This window comes from Petaurus breviceps, unplaced genomic scaffold, assembly GCF_028583685.1.
Source record: "Petaurus breviceps papuanus isolate PSGF00001 unplaced genomic scaffold, PetGlider_PUasm1.0 174, whole genome shotgun sequence".
Taxonomy (NCBI): domain Eukaryota; kingdom Metazoa; phylum Chordata; class Mammalia; order Diprotodontia; family Petauridae; genus Petaurus; species Petaurus breviceps.
In genome coordinates this window covers 44,241,018-44,265,065 of record NW_027185761.1, presented here as the reverse complement: position 1 = coordinate 44,265,065, position 24,048 = coordinate 44,241,018, and the positions used below count along the sequence as shown (strand labels likewise).

At 42.0% G+C, this 24,048-nt stretch overlaps 1 protein-coding gene across 3 annotated transcripts in view; it reads right to left on the bottom strand.

Moving 5' to 3' along the window:
• Positions 1 to 24,048, bottom strand: part of FRMD4B (FERM domain containing 4B) — a 353,851-nt gene that overhangs the window by 245,641 nt on the left and 84,162 nt on the right. For all 3 annotated transcript variants that reach the window (XM_069084137.1, XM_069084138.1, XM_069084139.1), the window contains exon 2: positions 23,424 to 23,547. The gene's annotated coding sequence lies outside the window, so the exon portion shown is untranslated. The remainder of the gene's footprint in view (positions 1 to 23,423; positions 23,548 to 24,048) is intronic.

Genomic DNA, 24,048 nt, shown 5'->3' with positions numbered 1-24,048 from the left:
ATTGTCTTAGATCATTGTATTGCTCAGAAGAGCTACTTCTGTCATAGCTGATAGTTACACAATGTTGCTGTTACTGTGTACAATGTTCTCCTGGTTCTGCCCACTTCACTCAGCATAAGTTCATATAAGTCCAGGTTTTTCTGAAATTCACCTGCTCATCATTTCTTATAGCACAACAGTATGCCACTACATTCATATACCACAGCTTGTTCAGTCATTCCCCAATTGATGGGCATAGGGGCTCTTTTTTTTTTCTTTAAAGCAATCGGGGTTAAGTAACTTGCTCAAGGTTACACGGCCAGTTATTTCTGGGTATGGTGCTGAGTATCTGAGCCCGGGATTCGATCTCCAGATCATCTCGACACTGGAGCCGGTGCTCTTACTCGCTGAGCCACCTGGCTGCCCCAAGGGCTCTTTATTTTAAAACAAAATGCAAATGCAATCTGGCATGGCAATCCAGGTTCTCCCAAATCTGGCCCTGGTCTACCTTTTCAGACTCTAGTCGGTAAATAATTATATTTCAGTCATCTCCTCTGATACTACTCTGTCCTCTCCTGTCCCTGTGTGTTTGCATGTGCCATACCCTATAACTCATGGCATTTTTACCTAACAAGGTCTCTCTTCATCTAAAGCCCCAAGTGCTATACTATTTCCTCATTTTGTCTGATAACATATACATGGCAAACAGCTCTAGCATCTCTGCCAAGAAAATTTCCAACGGGGTCATGAGGAGTCATATATGACTGAAAACAACTGAACAACCACAGCTTATACCACGCTAAGTCCTAGCAGCCCCTCACCTCTGCCTTGAGGAATGAGGGTCGTTCCATTATCTGCTCCTTAGCACTGTTATTAGTTTTGAAATCATTCGAGAGTTCTAGCATAGGTCTTTCTTGACCAACTACAACAAAGTCTATTTTTTTGATATACTGATTAAATATCACTGAATACTTTTCAAAATATTTTAGAAAGTGAGAAGATGCAGAGGCAACTAAATATTGGGGGTATTTTGAGGCAGCAGACCCAAGTATGTGAAGGGTTTGAAATCCCAAGGTGTCCAGTCCAAACCCCAAAGTTTAGCTTGATGGTCTCATGACTCTCCAAGGAATTTGAGAAAATCATCATGAAACTGACCTCATTCCAAGACCTGCTACATCCCTCTTCTAGAGTAGAAGGAACAATACAATAAATTCTGTGTTCTGATTATTACGTGCCAGTAAAGAAAAGGAAATAGGAAATAGCACAAAATATTCCTACCTAACTTGTTTGTTTTCATGATGTTGGGAAAATTAGTGAAAATGTTAATCTCTTTTAATTATCTCGTTGACACAACTACTCTCCCTGGGAGAGTGGAATTCTTCTGGATTTTTATGATTTAGGGCTGTTGTCCTGAGAATTTTACTATCCTTTGCTCATCAGATTTTCAGTTAGGATGAGGGTCCTGGGGCAAGTGTAGTCATTTAATTCCTTCTTCCCCACTCTGCAAGGATGGACTGGAAAACTAAGTAGAATTCTCCCTTCCCCTCCATGTAAACTTCTGGAAGCATACAGGTGGCAGAGTGGAAAGAACTGAACTTGGAGTCACATGTCATGAGTTCAAATTTTGGATCTACTACCTCCTGCCTACATGGTTATGGACAAGCCACTTAACCTATGTAAGCCAGAGGACTATTTGAGCCTCAGTCTCCTTGTGTGATAGTAATGGAATATAAAGATTCCCCTGTATTGGCTTGGTTTTCAAATTGATTGTGTTAAAACCCAGAGCTTGTTAATCCCACCTGTGGGATGGACTTGTTGATGTGAAAAGAAAGTCCTGAACTGGGAGGAGCTGGTGACGTAGATTTGGAGAGACAAGAGAGAGGCAGAAGAACTTTTTGGAAGCAGCACCTCGTGGAGGCAGAGAGAGAGACTGAGAGAATTGCTGGGGGCCACTTTGAATTGCCCTGGACCTGCCCCCTGAGCTGCCAAGGACTGAGGAGACATGGCTGTTTTGCTGGTACTTTGTCTGTCTGTTTTGATGTTGTTTTGCCAGATTTGTCCACTGGTGAAAGACAGTCCTTTTGTTGAAGAAGTCCTGGAACCTGGCTGTTGGCTAAGAGCTCCTGAGACTGTCCTGCAGACAGAGAGTGAATACTGTCCACTGGTGAAGGACGGTGCTGTTGTTGTAGGAGTCTGGAGACTGTCCTGCAGACAGAGAGTGAATACTGTCCACTGGTGAAGGACAGTGCTGTTGTTGCAGGGGTCTGGGAACCTTTCTGTTGAAGAAGGATTTTCTTGTTGTATGTTTACAGAAATCCTGGGAGAGGGTTTTGCTAATGTTTTCAGGGATTCTAGGACTGTTCTACAGACAGAGGATGAATTAATGAAGGGACTGGCAATGTATCTTGTGGCCTTGCTAAACCTTGTCTCCCCAGGAACTAAGATTGCTGAGAACTTGCCTCCTGTCAAGATGAAGAAAAGACCTCCATTTGGGTATTAAGTGCTGTGCTTAAACTTGATGTAACTCTGGGGTAGATTCAATTGTGATCCAGGGGTGGGGAACTTTTGACCTTTTTGTGTTCTATGGTTGAACAAACGAATGTACTTTACTTATGTTTGGAAACTAATCTCCATTTGAGAAGAGGGGTTTTGTGATGGACCAAATGAAGGTACAGCCTAGGGGTGGAGTAGTATTTAGAACAGGGACTTTGTAATTGATTGAATGATTGGAAGGTCCTGGGGTGGGGTAGTCCTTGGAGATTATTTAATCACCCTTAGTAAATGCTGTATTTTGAATGATGTCATGTTTTGATCTTCTCTGTTCTGGGTTTGTCACTGAATAAAATGGAGAGCACCTATGCTGGTATTTTGAACCTGGGAAGTTGCCTTTCCTTGGCATTGTATTACACCTTGTCTGCAAGATGAGGGGACTGGACTAGATGACCTCTGAGGTTCTCTTCATATCTAAATGTCTGTTCCTACAGAAAAGAGGGATACCATGTCAACAAGGCAAAATGTGGTTCTGTGTGGCATAAGCAATTGGAATGGAATTATAATGGTGGGCCACTTTCTAGTGTACATCATTTGATGAATGTACCTAAAAATTATATGAATAGAAATAATGCAAGACTTAAAAAATAGATGCACTTATTGTCTTTGGGTTTTTTGTTGCTGTTGTTATTTAATCAAATAGGTCAGCAGCACAAATCACTTAAAAAAAATCAATCACCAGTGCCCCATATATACTTATGACCAATCATAACTTCAGAAGCATACCTCTAACCTTTTGGCAAAGAGGTGGTGGTTTAGGGGTTCAGAATGAGGTATACATATTCAGATATGGACAATTTATTCATTTGCTTTTCTTAACTGTACTCATTTGTTACAAGAAAGAGTCTTAGTCTGGTGGGGGTAGGACTGGGTAGTCAGCCAGAAATGAGTGTGATGTTTTGGGGTTTATAAAGAGCACACAGACAACACAACGAAAAATAAGAAGTGGGCTTGTGATCTCATGGGCATAGGGATCACCTTCTATCGATGAAGGCTGGCAACTGAAAATCTCAGAGATGTGCCTCAGAGATGGAGTACTGAAACAGGTGACAGGATCACCCAGTCGTGACTATCAGAGGCAGATCCAGAATCCAGGTTTTCTTTGTACTACACATTATACCATGCTGTCTCTTTAAAAATAAAATAGTGCATCTTACTAATTTATATTAAGCAGATAAAGGCTGGTGCCTGGCTTAACAAGCTAGGAGCTTACAAACCAATGGTTATGTCCTTCATGGGGGGGAAATAACATCCTCTTTAATTATGTCTTGTTCCTTCAGTGAACGTCTAGTGATCCACAAGCAGAAGAAAGTCAATGATAATCTTGGCTTTCCAACAGGGCTGGATCGATAGGCCCTGTTTAATACCACAGATTAACCTAGGCATAAATGATCACCTGATCAATAGTAAACATCAAGAGTTCCAAGTTCAATATCATCTGAGGCATTGAAACCATTGGAGAGACGTGTTTAATGAGGCAGAAACTCTTGACAACCCCTGTTTCTCTATTCCAGAGAACGGCCCTGGGGGGCCCTTTTTCAACCTTGGCTCTGATGCTGCTGAGGTGAGGAGCCCGCTAGACTGCCAGCATTTCAAGACAGGGAAGGTATTTGGGGTGTGGACATTTTGCTGAATGAGTCACTAGAACCAAGGAGGGAGGACTGCTCAGGTCTGGAAGAGACAGAGCCTGAAATAGAACTTTGTTCCCCTCACTTTGGCCTTGTTGCCAAAAGAAAGCAGAGCTGGACACACAATTTGGTGAATTTGGAACTGTCCAAAATAAACCCTGACATTGGGTTTTACAGGAAAGAGACAGTGGGTTACCCAGAAAAGCCTGGGATGGGGAATCATTTGGTGCCTGACGTTGTACTTCAGGCTTACTTTGTGAGCCCCTAAGTGTGTAGAAAGAATCTAGACCAGAAAAAAGATGGTGCTAATAATTTTGCCTCTAGCCCTCGCCCCCACCCCCATGAAATTCAGATAGTGGTAAGAACTTCCCAGCCAATCCAAGTCTTCTGTCCCTCCTTTGATTAAAAAGATTAGTGGTAAATATATCTATTCATCTCTCTCTCTCTCTCTCTCTCTCTCTCTCACACACACACACACACACACACACACGCATGCACATTCCCCTCTATATATGTGTCTATATATGTCTACATCCTTTTTTCCCCCTCTCCCTCTTCCATTATTTCTCTCTCGCTCTTTCCTCCTGCTCTTTCAATGTTACATGCCAGTAAGAAGAGAGAGAGAATGGGAAAGGGAGAGGGAGAGGAAGGACTTAGGTAGCCAGAGATGGAGACAGATGGAGCTAGAACATTGTCCTGGACAGGGAGCGCCCTCCTGTCAAGGCTTCCTGAGTGGTCCTCTATTTATTCCTGAACATTTTCCTTTTCTAACAAGAGCCAATGTTAGTAGAAGTGACCACTTTCCAACACCATGTGGGCAGTATTTAGTCCTTGTATTATTGTGAGCCCATTTATACCAGAGGTAACTTTATACAGTGGGAAGAACAGTGAGCTGGAATGAGAGGCCATGGGTTCAGATTCCTCCTCACACTGCCTTTGGATCTATTGGGCAAGTCATTTAGGAGCTCATTTTTTTAATCTGTAAAATAGGCAGAGGGGCAAATTTGGGCTAAGTGGCCCATCAGGTCCTTTCTAGCTCTTAGTCTCTGGTCCTATGAAATACAAATACTTGCTGATGGTATCTTTGGGATCCTTAATTAAAAGCCTTTGGGATTTGAAGGTGACCCTGCTCATTAATTTCTAAAATTGAAGCCTCAATAAGTCAATGATCTGAGGCGTAGGCAGAGAAGAGATACTAATGTAAAGTAACTAGAGGGAATTTTAAAAGGCGCAGAATGACTGGACAGAAATGGGCTCTGAAGCAAAGCAGCAACATGTAGCTCAGGGCCCAAGCAGTGTTGCAGATGGGAGAGAAACTCAATTAAAGCATGTTTATTTGAATTAAACATTAATGCAGTTACTCGCCATTGACCCCCTCTTAGCTCCAAGATCACATACAAATTCCTCTGACATTTAAAGCCCTTCTCAAGCTGGCCCCAGTCTATCTTTCTAGGATGGGATATTATACACTATTGCCTGGCCTATACACACCCTCCTGCCAAACTGCCAAACTGGCCTTCTCCTTGTTCTTCAGACCTCCAGCCTTTCCACTGGCCACCCCCCATATCGAGAGTACATCCACCCCCTCCTACGTTTGTCTCTTGAGGCTGATCCCCCCAGGTGCTACAGCACCCCTGCCAAAAAAAAAATGTCCTCTCTATTTATATTGTATGTACTTCTCCATATACTTGCTGTCTCCTTGGATGGAATGTAAGCTCCTTGAGGGCAGGATCTAGTTCATTTTGTCTTTATATTCCCAGCTCCTGCTACAGTGTTTGGCACATAGAAGGCACTTAATAAATGCTTGTTGAATGGTTGACCAAAAGCTATTTATTAACCTCACAAATCCAGTATTTTATATTTAAGCCCAATACAACCTCATTCAATGATTAGTATCATACAAGAAAGGCAAAAATCATTTTTTGGGAATAGAAAAAAAAATGGCCCCCAAAGGGAAAAGGAACCATAAGGTCCTAGCAGGCCAGGGTGGGTGGGGAATGACTGATTCCAGCAAGTGTTTTATCAGATGAACCTTGGTGAGAACAGTGACATTTGGAAACGTCAGAGATGAAAACAATGAGAAAGGAAGTTAGGGAAATTGTTGAGGGAGAGTTCAGGACTCTCCCTCCCCCACACCCTCCTGGTCCATTGTGACTGCCTAGCTGAGTCAGCCCAGAAGAGCAGGGAAAGTAGGGACCTCACCCACCCAGGGAGCGACCCAGCAAATGAGGCCAGGAAGTGCAGTAGGAGGAGGCCCTCAGGCAGGTGGCTGAGGCAGTGACACACCCATGCTCTGCATCACACACACACACACAACTCCCACACACAGAGACACATACTCACACAGAGACACACACTCATACTCACACACACACTCACACTCACACACACACTTGAGAAGAACACTGGGAAAAGTTCTTGTCCCTTCCAATTAGTTGTATGATTGTGAAAAAGTCACTTTCCTAACCTCTGAAACATGGAGATTAGACTAGATGAACTCCATCTGGACCTAATGCTCTTCCCAGCTCTAAGATGACAATACTCTCCCAGGGCTGGGGAACCACATGTGGACTGAATCCAAAGAGTCAAAGGGCCCACTAAAGGGCCACAAGTGGCCTCGAGGCTGCAGGCTCCCACCCCAGTAGACCTTCTTCACTGGTAGGAAAAAAGGCTATTGAGATATCATTGCACAAATCCACAGAATTCCAGGATCATATCTTTAAAGCTGGCAGAGACTTCTGCCTTATTTTTGTTTTTTGGAGGGAGGAAGGCAGGGCAATTGGGGTTAAGTGACTTGCCCAAGGTCACACAGCTGGCTTTGTGTTAAGTGTCTGAGGGCAGATTTGAACTCAAGTCCTCCTGACTCCAGGGTGTAATGGGAATGCAAATTTGGAAGATCTTCCCTGCCCCTAGGCTAAAGTGTACCTGAAGCCTGGGGAGGGAGGCTTGTTTTTCAGTAGATACTTTTTGATTGGCCAGTGGGTCAATAAGGTTGTTACATTCTCTGAGCCAGGAGAAGGCTATATAAGCCCTGATGTGAGGCTTTGTTTTGGGGACTCACTTTGAGAAGTGTTCTGTGATTTGATCTGAATTCTGGGAAGCTGTTGTTGACAGTCCCCCGGCTTTGAAAAACCAAGATGTAGAAACCCAGATGTTGACTGGGTATGGATGTAATGGTTGGACAGTTTGGAAAGCTGTCTACTTGATCTGTTAATGTCTTGATAATTCTGTCTGTATATTTTGAAGTTTGGGGTGCTGACCTTTTTCCCCTGAACAAGGTAAACGATATATGTCTGACTGATTGAAGTAAGCTTGTTAACCCATTTTGAGTTGCTTTCCTTTAACAAAGCAGATCCAAGAACCTGTATGGGCAGCAAACCCTGAGGACGCGCTTGGGGTGCTTGCTGCTACACAGGGCCAGTGCACCATTCATTGCGCCACCTAGCCACCCCTTGGCAGAGGCTCCTGAGACCATCCAGTTCAACCCTCTCATTTTGTACACAAGGAAAATGAGAACCAGACGAGTTAAGTGACTTGCCCAAGGTCATACTGATAGCAAATAGCAAAGGCAGACTCTGACTCCCATTCTGCACCATTCTACTTTGATGAGGTTTGTACCCTTCACCAATCCTGATTCAGATAGTTCAAATTCAACTATATTGGAAACAATCAGATAACAAGAGACCAATGTTACAATCTAGTGGTTAAGCAACAAGGTCCTAGCGATATTACGCTTTGACTTTCCTGATACATTTCAATCTTTTTTCAGTTGTGCCTGATTCTTTGTGATTCCATTTAGAGTTTTCTTGGCAAAGATATTGGAGTGGTTTGCCATTTCCTTCTCCAGCTCATTTTACAGATGAGGAAACTGAGACAAAACTGTGTTAAGTGACTTGCCCAGGGTCATGCAGCTAGTAAATTTCTGAGGTTGGATTTGAATTTAGGTCTTCCTGACTTCAGTCACAGTGCTCTATTTACTGTGCATTTAGCTGCCCCTTTCCTGACACAATGTCACTTAAAATAATGTGCAGAGCCTTTGAACAGTATTCTTTAAAATGAGAATCTACTTGGCCTTCCCAATGCATGAATAGCAATTGGGAAAGTAAGCAAAGAAACTCAATTTTGAATTTTATTTTTCTTCAGGGGGCCAAGCAATTTCTTTTTAAGGATTGTCCCTTGTTCAACACTGTTCTCATGCCCCAGCCAATCATTTGTGATCAACTGTGCCCCTTTTCCAAGTGCAGGGTTAGAAATAGGAAGAGCCCAAATGCTTCTTTGGGGAATCTTCTAGGCAAGATGTGACTGAGAGTGGGAGAAAGGAAATGAGGGTGGAAAATGGAGAAAGTGGGATTCTTGGGGGTGGGGGGAGAGGAATATTTCTTCAGAATCAGGGTAGGAGACTAAAGTGAGGGACCAGATTGGTTCATTAGATCATAAAGTTAGAGCTGAAGGGACTTCAGAGATTCTCTCATTTTACATTCCAACCCTCTCATTTTACAGATGAGGAAAATGAGGCTTTAGAGAGATTAAGTGACATGCCCATGCCCAGGAGAAAGGGTCAAAGGTGGGATCTGAGGCTAGGTCCTTCTGTCTACTATGATCAGCCACCTTGAAAGTTTCTGAGCGGGGATATGGATATCGTTCCCATCTCTGACACTCACATCTGTGAGACTTTGGCAAGTCCACCCTTGGCCTCAGTTTCTCCTTCTGTAAAGTGAAGGAGTGGGATTGGATGGCCTCTGGAGTTCCTTCCGGCTCTAAAGCTATGTACTTATTATCTTCTCTTATATACCCCTGTGCCACCCGTAGGGCTGAGAACATTGACCACATGTGGAGGGAAAGGAGGAATAAGGCAGAATTCGTTAATGTTGCTGGTGTTTGGACTATGTGTGCACTATATGAAATGATAGATAAGAGGATTTCAGAGAAGTGTGGGAATGCTTGGAGGTGGTGACGCAAAGTGAAGCATGCAGAACCAAGGAAACCAACGACAATAACAGAAAAGAAAATGTCAAAAGGTCACTGAACTTTGATTGATTGTGAATGCTACATATACTTTCATATGTCATTGATGTACTGATTGGTTTTGCTTAGCCTCCTGCCTTGGTTACTATGGAAGGATCAATATCTGTGGTTTGGGGGAGCTGCAGCAGAATATAACCAAAATATTTTTTAAAGAGGCAAGCATAAAAGTTAAATTTAATTTTTAAAAGAATTTTAAAATAAAAAAGGCAAAATGCTCAGGAACCATAAAATATGCTGAGAGTGAATATTATCCAGTTTGAGCTGCACAGCTGGCTTGAGCCTGGTCACGTGGGACTAGAGGAAACTAATAATCTATTTCAGCAGGATTAACATGCTTTATGGAATTTTTGTCTTAGTGGGAAAAAAAGACCAATCTAGAGAGGTCTGTCCCATTCTTTCCATTTGTTGTGGAAATTGCTTTCCTCAAAATCTGTTACCTGGTAATATTTCTAGTTTAATGCTTGGTGGGGGAGGAGCTCAAATCTAATTTTGGGGAAGGCTTTAAAAGACCTTGAGATTTTTGATGTCTTCCCTGTCACATTATAATTAATATAATATAATATAATATAATATAATATAATATAATATAACATAACATAATAGTGGTTACAACTGAAATGGACCAGAGAGAGAACAGGATAATGGTGTTGGAACTGGACAGCAGCCAGGAGATCATTTAGTTCAACCCCTTCATTTTACAGATGAGGAAACTGAGGCTAAGAAAAGGGAAAGTCTACCTGTGTGAAATGTAAGGAGGAAGGAAACATGGAGCAGGGAGAGAATCCGAGGAAGAAGACTGAGTTTAAAGTGTCACTGAAAGTCTTAACTCTTTTTGCCCAATTTCTGAGTGGAAAATGTTCTTTAATAATCACGAACACATATATGATGTTTGAAAACTGTTTATTATCTATTAAATTTAATATCATTATGGTGACACAGTGGATAGAGCACCAGGCCTGGAGTCAGGAAAACTCATCTACCTGAGTTCAAATTGGGCCTCAGACACTTACTATCTGCATAAACCTGGGCAGGTCACTTACCCCTGTTTGCCTCAGTTTCCTCATTTGTAAAGTGAACTGGAGAAGGAAATGGCAAGCTGCCAAGAAAACCCCAGATGGGATCACAAAGAGTTGGACATGACTGAATGACTAAACTACAAGAAAACCATTAACATCTATTAAATTTGTATATTAAATTATTATCTAAAAGGAAATCTAAAAATACTATCTAAAAAGTAAATGTTATTATTTATTAAAGCTTAAAACTGCACTGAGGCTTTTGGGACACCCTGTATAGCACTTTAATGTCTGTAAAGTTCTTTGCAGCAGCTCTGTGATTCAGTGCACAGAGTACTGGTCTGGGGATCAGAAAGACTCCATCTCCTTGGGTTCAGATCTGGCCTTAGATACTTACTATCTGTGTGACCCTTAGAAAGTCACTCAACCCTGTTTGACTCAGTTTCTCATCTGTAAAATGATCTGAAGAGGGAAATAACAAACCTTTCTAGTATCTTTGCCAAGAAAACCCATTAATAAATTATATAAAAAAGTTCTTGTTATATTAATTATTCATTCCAGTCTTTTCTCTTTTCAGCAATTTGCATATTCACCCCCCCTGCTCTCATCTATGAAATACCCTGGGCCACTTGGTCTGCAGTGTAAACTTTGCAGATAGAAAGCCTCACCTCGCCTTTAATATTTGACACAGTTTTGCACAAATCTCTAAACTAGGCTAGATGCATAATAATTATGATTAACAAGCCTAGTATAAGTTCTCTTGGTGTAGCATTATAAGTCAATCAAGGTTTTACAGGAAAACTACACCTTTATGATCTCCTTGGGTGTGATTTTCATTCATAAACACTGCATCCAACGCACTCTCAGACCTTTAGAAGTACATCACGTGAGATGCTGCCTGCAGGGGAAGTAATTTGGAAAGGGAAGAGGAAGCTGAGGAACTGATCAATCTAAGGGGCTGAGATTCAGTCTGAGCCAAGAATGAAATGCTTTGAATGTTTTTTCAAAGAAAACCATCTAAGGAGTCTATGTATCTTAAGGACATGATCCAAAGATTTTTAGGGCTCTAACCTCTCTCTATTTCCGATTGATAAAGTGGTTGCATTGAAAAAGATTTCTTAGAGTAACTGGTTTCACCACCATACCAAAGGGGGCAGAAAAAGAGCTTTTCATAACTCTTGTTTCTTACAAGGAGGGGTGCTGGTAAATGTTTAACAACCAGCTCTCTGAGGGAAAAAAATGTGTGTATGACACACTTTTAAGTTTAATCTGCAACATTAACATTTTCCCCATCACTTTCTGAAGTCTTGATAATCAACAAAATAACAAAGCCAATCCTTATTAATATAATTCCCCTCTTTCTGCGATATAAATGCTCACACTAAAAGTTTAACAAGAATCTTTTGAAAATCCATTCCAGCACACCCCTGCTTAGAAGTACTAGGAAAATGACTCAAAAAGAGCTTAAGATTTATGCAAAGGGAACTGGGAGAAATTTGTGTGGTGTAAAAAAAAAAGATGTCAATAAAAACTTTTTTTTAAGTCAAAAATCTGATCAGCACCAGAACCTGTCATACCATGTAATGTCATTTGAAAGGGAGTTCCTGCCTGGATAACTTTCCAAATGTGACATAGTGCAATGAACAATTTAATAAAAGTAAAATTAAGTTAATTGTATATAAAAAAGAATTAAGCAAATAAACTTGACCCTGGTACAAAAACATTTTTCCACACGACTAGCCCCATTTTCCTTCTTTTTAATTAGTGTAAGGCACCCATGCTATGGCACACAAATTTATTATCAGCCTTTATCATCATGTTGTTAAGTGAGATAACAATTATGAAGTGCTTAGCACTGGGCCTGGCACACAGCGAGCTCTATATAAATGTTACTGCTGTTAGTATTATTTTGTCATGGATCCCTTTGGTGGTCTGGGGAAGCCAATGGATCCTCCTCAGTTTTTAAAAATGTATAATATAAAATAGGTAGGATTACAAAGGAAACAATTTTATTGAAAGCTATTAAAATGTTTTCAAAAATAAACAAGTTCATGCACCCCTGGCAGAAAGGATGGAGAGTTGAACTCAGCCTGAAAAGCCTGGGTTCAATTCTTGCTTCTTAGTTCATATTGAATATGTAACACTGGGCAAGTTACTTAGCCTTTCCCGCTCAAGGCAGCGAAGGGACCTTACTAATATTACCTCACTGATCTTCACAATGACCCTCTGAGAGGTAGGTGCTCTTCTTAGCCCCATTTTACAGTCCAGGAAATGGAGGCAGACAGAGGCTAAGTGACTTGTCCAGGGTCACATAGGTAGCAAATATCTGAGGGCATATTTGAGCTCAGTTCTTCCTGACTCCTGTCGAGTGCCCTATCCACTGTAAATCAGAGGTCCAAACTCTATCCTTCTCCCTATCTCTATCCCTAATAAAGTAACAACAGAATATCTGCCCTTTCCCTTCCACACCCCCCTGAAGCTTGGAACTCACTCTCCCACAAATGTACTTTTACTAGGAAAAAGTAGCCTTACATAAAAATCATATATGAATTATTATATATGTGATGAAGATGTGTGGTCAGAGTACCTGCATAGGAGAAAAACATACAGGGGACAGATATGACCAGGATACACTCAAACATATCTGCCTCTGCAGAGCTGATGATGTAGTCTGTAGCTATCACAGCAGCTGGCATAGTGCCTAGAATACAGTAGGTGCTTACTAAATGATTATTTGATGATGAATAGATAGCACTGCTCTCTGCAAAAGAGAGAACCTTGCTGGCTGTCATGTCTCCTCGGCTATTGGCAGTTTTTAGCCCTCCTGCTATCTTTGGGGCCATGTAGTGAGGATGCTGTGGTTGGTAAGACTCTCTTTGCAAGAAAAGGGACAAATTCAATTAACCAGTGGCTATGAACCATTTTCTTTCAGTCAAGCTGCCTCAGCAGGAAGCAGAGATCCCTGCTATGAAAACCCTTGGACTCGACTTTCACTTCCTCAGTTCAACTCTCACCATCTGATCTATGGTAAGAGCTTTGCTTTAGTTCTTAGCTCTGATACACATCAAGTCAAGGCAAACATTTCAAATGCTCTACGTTCTCAAAGGAAAAGGACTTCGATTTTCACACCTCTTCTTTACAAATCACAAAGGCTGGACTGTTTGAAGAAGAATGAAAAGGTTGATGACCTTTGTCCCACTACCCCCAGCAACAAATCAAGATCTCAACTCTCTCTTATCGCTCTACAGCTACATAAGCTTCTTGAGGGAAGAAATGGTGTCATCCCAGAACTGATCTCAATGATTGTAACGTAATAGGTGTACATTAAATATGTGTTAAACTGAATTGTGAAATGTAGAAATCAATGGATGGGTTTAGTGGCTACTGACCTTTTCCATAATACTGTTTATGAATTGTTGTCTTTTATTCCATAAAACAAAAGTATTCTCCTATCCCATGTCCAAAAGTGCCCAATTATTATTGATTCTACTTCTAGAATATCTCTCAAATCAGTCCCCTTCACTTCCCTTACACTATAACTTCCTTTAATTCATAAACTCATCACTTATTGCTTGGACAATTACAATAGCCTCTTTCTTTAAAAAAAAAATATATATATATATATATATATTAGCCCCACAGCATCTATCCTCTCTCATCTCCAATCTTTCTTTCTCATGGCTGGCAAATTGAAATTCCTAAAGCATGGGCAGTCCATGTCCCTCCTGATCAAGAAACTTTTAACAAGTTTTAATTGTCCCTAAAACAAAACACAAACTCCACTGTCAGCAGCTAAAGCATTTCCCAATTCTGCTCTAGCCAGGATTATTACACATTAGACATTATTCCCCTTTATACATTCCATGCTCCATCAAAGTTACCTTTCTTGCTGTTCCTTGTAAATGAAAATCCGTCTCCCATCTCCATGGCTTTTCACGGGTTGTCCCCCAGGTCTGAAGTACTCTCCCTCCTCACCTCTGTTTCTTGGAAGCCCTAGCTCCTTCCACATTCTGCTCTGCTGACACCTCCTGCAAAAGGTCTTTCCTGAACCCCCAGTCGCTAATGTCCTCTCCCCAATTACTTTATGTTACTTATCTGTCATCTTGCTGGTTCCTTCCAGTAAAATGGAAGAACCTTGAGAGCAGCATTTAGCACACAGTAGGCATCTAATAAATCCATAATGATTGATTGATTCTGGCAAACCCTTACTTGTCATTCATCCTGCATACCCAGGCAAAAGAACTACCAGAAGGCATTGTGTTTGCACATGTTTGCTCGTATATTACTCTTTTCTTAAAGCATCCCATGGAAGGGAATCCCTGCTTCTTCATGGCTAAATTATGCACTTGCCTTGCATGGAGAAGAGCTGTAAGACAGCACCATCTGCTTCCCAATATGTAACTTCACAGGTATGAGGAAAGTGGTTTTTTTAGTGGTTTCTTCCTCAGTATGCAGATACTGTATGTGATATCAGAATAAGGAGCTAGCCATCTGTATCCTACACATTTTACTGCATTAGGAAGTGGAAAGCAGAGCATCAGGCCATCAGGAGCAACAGATGCCATCCCCATATTCATGATCATGGCTAATTTTAGAGTATAAATACACAATTGCCAATTAACATAGAATTCAGATGATTTGAGCTAGAAGGAACCTGAGAGATCATTTAGTTCCCCATCCTTATTTAACAGAAAATATAGTGATGTTCAGAGAAAGGAAGAGACTTACCCAATGTCACACAGGTGGGCAGGACCAAGAGAACACAATGCGAACTCTCTACTCTTGCTTTATTTCATTCAAGCAAAATTTAGGGTCAATGTCAGGGAAAATTCTCCTACCCATCAGAGCTAAAAAAGAAGAGGAATTGCTTGTGTCTCAGGAGGAAGTGGGCTCATCTTTGCTGGAGGTCTTCAACCAGAGGCTGAATGACCATATGTTGGGTATATGGCAGAGAGAATTCTTAAGGGAGTACCTGATGACCACTCAAGTCTCTTCCAACAGAGGCCACTAGGTGGCACCATGGATAGAACGTTGGACCTGAAGTTAGGAAGACCTAGGTTCAAAATGTACTTCTTACAGCGACTAGCAGTGTGATCTTGGCCAGGTCACTTATCCTGCCATTTTATTCATCTGTAAAATGAAGGCATAAGACTACATGGTCTTGAAGGTTCCATTACAGCTCCAATTCGATGATCTCTGAGATTCTGCCACCCATTACACTGTAATGCCTTAACATAATTACTTAGATTTTCTTTCTGATCAGTTTTTGTCAGTAATATGAATGAGCATGTCTGTAATACTTTAAGATCTGCAAAACGCTTTAAAATATTATCTCATTTTATGTTCACAACAATCCTGGGAGGAAGTTGTTATTATTATCCCCTTTTTACAGAAGAAACTAAGACAGAGGTTAAGTGACTTGCCTAGAGTCACACAGCTCGTAAGCAGCTGAAGATGGATTTACATATATTATTGTACATAATGATCTGTAATAACTCTTAACATTATAGTTAGTAACAACTCACATTGCTATAATGTGCAGTGTAGAGTAATGGATAGAGAGCTGGCATCAATGTGAGGAAGGCTTGGGTTTATAGCCTGCCTCTGACACCTGCTGGCCATATTGTTGCTGTTCATGTTTCAGTCCTGTCTGGCTCTCTGTGCCCCCATTTGGGGTCTTCTTGGCAAAGATATTGCAGTGGTTTGCCATTTCCTTCTCCAGCTCATTTTGCAAATGAGGAAACTGAGGCAAAGAGGTTTAAGTGACTTGCCCAGGGTCACGCAGCTAGGAAGTGTCTGAGGCCAGATTCAAAATTGCGAAGATGAGTCTTCCTGACTCCAGGTTCAGCACTCTGTCCACTGGGCCACCAAGCTGCCCAACTGGCCACTGGACAATCCTTTAAGATCTAAGACCATGGATGGCAGAGCAGGTACCTATTTGCATTAGCAGAGGGCGTTTCTTCATTGGGAATTCCCTCTGCCAATAAAAATCACAGCTTAGGTATCAAAACTAAAAAAAAATCTATATTCCCAGTGCTGCAGCATTGCCTCGGGGTTTTAACTTTGTCAGAGTTCCTTTCCCATCTATTTCTAATCTTTGCATTGCTTTTCATATTTAAGTGTGTCCTGAGATCTCTGTCACAAGTGCCTGGCCCCTTTTGCCCATTCTGCTGTAAATCCCCAAAAGGCAGATGAAACCCACATAACAACTATTTCCTCTGAATCCCTACAATGTCTGCCTGGTCCAGGGGACATTTAATAAACACTGCCCAAGTCTGTTCCCACAAAGTGGCTCAGACAGCCTCTGGTAGCAAGTTCAAAACAAAAGTGAAAACAGTGACCTGTGTAAAGCCACTCCTGAAAAGGTCCAGGGAGCCAAGAGTGAAAGCGTCCCTGGAAGCCCTCATCTGGAAAAGGGAATATTCTTGACGTGTAGCTCCCCCTGCTGGCCATCGTGTGAAGCTTACTTTTAAAAATGTAAACCCTTTCCATTCTGCCCCATTCATCAGCCTTCTACCCAGACACAGAATCTGTGAGTTGGAAGGGAAGGATCTCCGCTGGCATCCAAACCAACCCACACCCGGGAGAGAACCCTGCTGCCCATCAGCTTGTGCTGGAAGGGTTCTACCAGGGGGAAGCTATCAGCTGCCAAGAAAGGCCATTCCACTTTGGGACATCTCCAGGTGAGAAATATTTCCTCCCAATCAAGCCTACATTTGTGTCCTTGTGATTTCCTAGTTCTGCCCTCTAGGAGCAAGCAGGACAAGCCCAGTCCTCTCTGGCTCATGACAACATTTCACATTTATAAGACAGATCCCATGTCTCCCCTACATTTTCTCCATAACCGAATCCCCATGGTCCTTCATACGTGTCCTCCACCGGACAGCTTTCACTTTGTTGGTGTCTGTCCTTACATGTGGCACCTAGAACTAAATATAACAATCCAGGTGTATTCTGACCAATTAAGCAAAAAGCATTTTTTAAGTACTTCCTGTGTTCCAAGTACCTTCCTGAGCACTAAAAAAAATTTCCTGCCTTCAAGGAGCTTGCATTCTAATGCAGAGACAACCTATATACAACACAGGATAGATGGAAGATCATTTCAGAGGGAAAGGCCCTAGCAGAAGCGGTGGAGTGGGGGTGGAGACAAAGAAGGGCTTCCTGTGGAACCATGGGATCATAGATTCAGAGCTAGAAGGGCCCTCAGAGAACTTCCAGTTCAGCCCCCTCCTTTTACAGGAGAGAACACCGAGGCACGCAGTTGGTTAAGCGATTCGCCCTATGTCACACAGCTAGGAGGTATCTAAGGCAGAATCTGACCCTAGGTTTTCTAACTCCAAATCCAATGGCCCTTCCACTAAGCTATGCTACCTCTTAGAGGGTAGGACATGAGCTGAGACTTTTAGGAAGCTGGGGAAACTGGGTGTCAGATGGGGAGGGAGGGCCACCATAGGGGATGGAGTGTCCTGTGTGGGGTAGAAGAAGGCAGTCAGCATCACTGGGTCATAGAGTGCATGGGGGATAGAGTGTAATGATAACAACACAAGAATTATTGTAATATTCACTCCAGTATAATCAGTAATTAGATAGGAAGTAACGTTTATTAATATGTAATTCTAACATAATTTATTATGATTGTCATAATAATTGTAACAATAATAGCTAGCATTTATCTAGTGCTTTAAGGTTTGCAAAGGGTTAAGTTTACGTTGCTATCTCAGCTAACCCTTGTTTTTTACTGTGTCTGACTCTTCATAACCCAGTTGGGGTCTCCTTGACAAAAGCACTGGAGTGGTTTGCCTTTCATTCTCCTGCTCATTTTGCAGATGAAGAAACTAAGGCAGAAAGACTTTAAGTGACTTGCTTAGAGTCACTACACAGCTAGTAAATGGCTAAGGTAGATTTGTACTCAGATCTTCCTGATTCCATGTCCAGCACTCTATCCTCTGCACCGTATACCTGTTTAGGATGATTGGACCTAAGGATGACCTATTAACAAAGTTCCAGAAAAAGCACAGGTTGGTATGGGCAAATACAAGGTCAATTTAATTTCTAAAAACTTTCTGTAGATTTAAGAGGGGAGACCAAAAGAATCCTAAGTAAAATGGAGCATTATTACATGGTATTGATAGGAATCAGCTATAACTAGGATAGGGTGACTGGGGCTTTGTTCCAGGGTACTGACATTTAGTCAGTATTTTTTAAATTATAAAAATTAAAAATAATGATTTGAAAAGATTGTATCGTTGTAAAATTTTCATATTTTCATTTTGACAGCACCTTCAATCCTTCAGCAACCTAAACATTGGTTAGCAAGAACAATCAGGTAAACTGGGAAGTTACCAGACTGTACTGGGAGAAACATACCATTCCAAGTTCTCCCTGGCTGAGCCCAGTCCTGATTCTTACTGAATAGTGTCCTCCCCATTTTCTTGTAGCTTCAAAAGATCTTTTCCCACCATAGTCACTGTTTGGAGTCTACTTCTCTCTGTGGGGATTAGAGGTTGATATCCAATGTTTTCTCCCCAGTCAACACAGGACTGGAGTCTTGGGCTGTCCCCTTTCATGAGGCTGTATCTCCAGGTTTTTCCCTCCCATGGGACAGTATCCTATGGTCTCTCCCTATCTAATGTCTCAGGGTTTCTTTCAAGAAGTTCCTGTAGTGATATCAGGGTCTGCTGTCCTACAGGTTGAGTAGAGGGCATATTTAATGCTGCTTGTCTCAGGCATAAAAATGACTAGTTATGTCTCTGATAGGTATTAACAGTCATTACAATTAATTGCTACTCTGTTGTTCATTCCCTTAACTTGTCTTTCTCTAATACCTCATTTTGGGTTCCTGGAGATTATCCCATTGGCTCACAGGGTCCCAGAGGCCCTACTTAACTGGAAAAATGTTGAGGCTTTTAAAATTGGACCCTGAGTCATGTCTATCATCTGATGACCAGCTTGGCCATGTTCAAAGAGGTTGAAGACCAAGGTGGCTATAGGATGATACACTGTTTTCGGTCTCGGCAACTCTATAAGACTGTTTATACCAAGTTATAGACAGTCATCACTGGCCAAACTACCCACAATGATGAAATCACACATCCTTGCAGGGCTTTATTTAACAACCATTATTATAAGGGGCTTGTGGCAGCAGTTACCATATCATTTCCAGTAAGTAGTAAATACGTAAGCTGATGTAAACCAAGTCTCCATTTGCCTATAGACCCCACCATCTATCCCCTTATCCAGCAGAAGTCTCACTCTGATGGTGAAAAGTCAATGATATTCCTTCACTTTATAAGAATTTATTACATGGTGATTATGTGAGATGCCAAGATAAAACAGTCCCTGCCCTCAAGAAACTTCCATTCTCCCCCAGTGAAAACGCCAGAGCAAAAGTTCCTGTACTGGAACCATGAGTCCTTTAAAAATGGTGTTTGAAGAGTCACTTTTAGACTAATATATGTCCTTGATGACACCCATTCAACTAAGGAGTAAGGATAACTATTTCCAGCAGGCTGGATTTGGAGTCAAAGGTCTGGATTTGAACCTCAGCACATCTCTTTGCTATCTGTGTGACCCTGGACAAGTCATTATATGCCTTTCTAGGTTTCAGGTTCCTTGTTTGTAAAATGAAGGAATTGGACTAGATGGTGTCTAGGTCTTTTGTTGTTGTTCAATTTTGTCCAGCCCTTATTTGGAGTTTTCTTGGCAAAGACACTGGAGTGGTTTACCATTTCCTTCAGCTCATTTAACAGAAACTCAGGCAAACAGGATTAAGTGACTTCCCAGGTTCTCCCAGCTAGTGTCTAAGGTCACATTTGAACTCAGGTCTTCCTGACTCCAGGCCTGCCAGTCTATCCACTGCACCACCTAGCTGCCCCAAGCATATACCTAGAGATAAAAAGGACCTTAGTCCAACCGCCTCATTTTGCAGATGAGGAGATGGAGGCCAAAGGAAGCTAACAGGCTTGCCCAAGTTACATAAGCAGTACGCAACAGACACAGGATTTGAACCTCTCAGTAGACGGTGAACTCCTGGACAGCACGGACTGTCCTCTGTTCCTCTTTGCACCCCCAGCACTTCACTCAGAGCCTGGCACACAGTAAGTGTTTAATACAGGCTTGTTGAACTGACTGAACCCAGTTCATGTGATTTCAAACCAGTCACCTTCTCATTGTACTAAGTCATAGCCTATAACCTACCACACCCCCCAGCCCTCAATCTCATCTCCTAATGTCCCTCTAATGTCTACTCCCTTTAAATCGATGCTCTATGCAGGATTATAATCATCTGCAGAGATTTAAATTTGGGGTCTCCTTTTGCCTTAATCAGATGGCATTCCTTAGACTCCCATAGCTGTGACCTGCCCACTACAAGGGAGCTGTCCACCTACCACTGAGAGGTAGCTCAGCGCCATTTCAACTGTAAAGCCTGAAAGAAAAAAAAAAAACAAAACAAAACTCATGGTAAATTGGGGTTTTTCTACCTTTTAAAATCTTTCCAATCTTTTTGAAGAAGGTTCCCAAAGAAATAAGAAGCTTTGAACTTTGAGTTCATGTTCTACATGAAGGTTTTTCTTGTATTCTTAATGGTGCTTTTATCTTAAAAAATTATTTTTGAAGAAAATAATGCCAGGGGTGCATTTTTTAAAGAAGAGACCAGAAGTAGCAAAACTCCCTCCCTCTAGTAGAACATCATATTCTCTGACAGCCCAAGAGTATGGACAGTTTTATACCTCAAGAAGGTAGAGGGTGGCATGGGGGAAAAGAAGACTTGATTTGGTCAGAGGAACCCTCACCCTAACCCTGGCTCTGTTCCTATCTGTGTGACTTTGACCAAGTCACCTGGAGCCAATCCAGCAGCATTTAGGCTCTGGCAGGTCGTTTAGAAGCACAAAGGTTTTGAGCCTCAGTTTCCTTATCTGTAAAATGAGGAGATGGCTGTAGATCTTTGATCCTCTGAGCTTTGCATCTAAGATGCTAGCTTCCTCCTCAAGCATCTCATTAATGCTCACTGGTTGCTCAGGAAACCTGTAGATTGTCCCTCGTAATTGTCTTTGGAAATGTTGAAAATCATTTAACAAAATTTTTACTCTTTTATTTTCAACTTAAATAGAATATTTCCCAAAGTTCTGCTATTATCGGAGATTATGGCTGTACTGTATGATGGACACAAACTACCTAGCTTTAAAAAAGCGAAGGCACAAGATGTCTCACACTTCACACTAAATTACTAGGTAGGAGAGTCAGTAGCCATGTGGGAGGGACGGGATCCAGTCCTTACTATATTGAGAGCACACTTTTCACAGGATATAATTTAATCTAGGAAAGTAAACCTAGCTCATGTCTCAAAGTGTAATTAAATTCTCACTTTGAGTCAAACATCCCAGAGGGATGTTTGACATGAAGCTGATAACAAGTACCAACTCTTAAATCAACCTCTCGGGCTGCTTTCAGTTGTGTAAGCTAAAAAGCCATGTCCATCACACAGCTGAAGCTGAGCTTGATTCTTGCAAGTGGTCATGGGGAACAGAGAGCAATTCTTTGAGCCAGGCAGGGTGCATGGGAGCAGGTTGGGAGGGCTCAGACTGGGCACACTGTTTTCATCCCAAATATAGCATCATATAATTTCAGAGTTCAAAGAGACCTCAGAGACCATAGAGCCCAACCTTGACCATGAAATTCCCTGATGAATATCCATCCAACCCTTTTCTGAAAACCTCCAACATGGGGGGAAACGATGCCTCCTATAGAAGGATAACTCTCCTTGTTAAGAAGTTCTTGAATTTAAAAGTAGAATTGCTTTTTTTTAAAATTACATTCCACCCATTACTCTGAGTTACACCTTCTGGAGCCAAAGAGAATAAATCTAATGCCTCTACCAGGTGACAGACAGTGTGGTACAGTAGGAAGAGTAGGGTCTGGCACTGAATTCTGCTTTGCTACTTTCTACCTGTGTGACCTTGGCCAAATCACAACTTCCCTTGGCTTCCTCTACTATGAAATGAGCGGACGGGGCCCCTGTCCAGGCCAATCTGGTAACCCTGAAGATGGCCAACACTTCCCTCTTCCGAGTCCTTTCTTCCCTAAGATACATATTGCCAGAGCCTTCAGTCAAGCTTCCTGTGACCACATGCTCAGACTGCTCTTCTATGCAATGATATAAATCATTAAATGTATGACCTAATGAGCTTATTAGCTGTTCTTCATCTTGACTGCCCTCCTCGGGTCACTCTCCAGCCTCTCAATGCCCATCTTAAAGGGTGACACCCACAACTGAACAGAGTAATACTACATATGTTGAGATTAAAACAGAGTATGACACTTAGGGAACTGGGACATATTACCATTTAGAAGATCATAGATTTGGGTGCTGGAAGGACCCTTAGAAGTCATCAAGTCCAAAGAAACTGAGTCTCAGAGAGGGAAGCCACTTGTCCTAGGTTACAAAGGCAGAAAGTGGCATATCCAGGATTTGAACACAGGCCCTCTGACTCCCAATCCAGGACTCTGCCACTATGCTACAGGGCCTCCTGAGGCTGGAACGGCAGTGTGAAGAACTCTTAAGTATTTCCTTCTTCCTTGCCTCTCTTCCCAACCCTGCACACTGTCAGGTCAGACTGAGCACCAGTGAGGTTGAAAATCTAAGGGGCTACACCCAAAAGTTCACCCCAAAGAGGTTCTCTGGGTCAAAGAATCACAGCACACTGGCCTAGGAATTAGAAGGTCCCAGTCCCAACACTTACTGATCACCATAGGAGGAAGAGAACCTCTCTGAATATCTGTTTCCTTGGCTGCCAAATAAGGATTATCATCATATTTGCTGTGCCTACCTGAGAAGGTTGATGTGAGGGTCAAATGAGCTAATATGTCAAAGAGCTTTCAAAGCTGAGAAAGGCTTTACAACCACAGGGTATTTTTATCGTTAGAATGATCATTATCATTGGTGTTCGGTTTCACAGCATTTTATCACAGCCTGAGCTCCCATTGGCTCTTCAGACAACAGGCCTGCTATTCCAAACACACCTGGGTTTAAAAGAATCCCCGTGGCTGGTTTCCCTGCCTCCTTTGTAGGTCCCACTCCCATCCCCCATCAAGAGGTGACAACAGAAACACCCAGCTTTGACATACGCGTACTAATTTGCCAGTAGAATCTGCATCACTGGGTAGACCAACCTGCTTTAACTCAAAACCTGCATGGGTAGGTGATTTCCCAGCATGCCATGCATACCTTTAATCTGTATTCTTCTGCTGTCTTTCTGTCTCCTCTGCAATCTTCTTCAGCTTTTCACTGGGATGCAGAGATGTCATCTTTCTCTTTGGTACATTCTTTCTCTGGGGATCCTTGGGAAAAGCTGAAAGATAGAACAGAGCTGCATCTGAATGCCAGAAGGAGGTGGAAAGGATGCACTAGTCCTCCATCCTGGGTATGGCCAGCTCACAGCTAACTTTGCCAGGACTAGTAGGGCTTCATCACACTTTCAGATGCTTCCCCTGGCAGTTGAGATTTAGAGTAGAGTTTCTGCTTCTGTACACAGATTCCTGTGACAACCTCGAGAATTGTGTTGAAGCAAATTCTGAAACTAGATATATGTTCTAATAACTAGAAGACAATAAACCCATTTTTCTTCTTTAAAAAAATCTCTGATTTCATCAGTATAGGCAGTCAGTCAACAAGCATTTAAGTGCCTGCTATATGCCAAGCACTCTGCCAAGTGCTCAGAGAAGATCCCGACAAGGAACTTCCTCAACCAGCCATACATTTCTAAAGGAAGTGGGATGGAGTGGAGAGAGCCTTGGACCCAAAATCAGCACCTGCATTCAAATCTCATTTCCTGATTCTTGGTAGAGATACA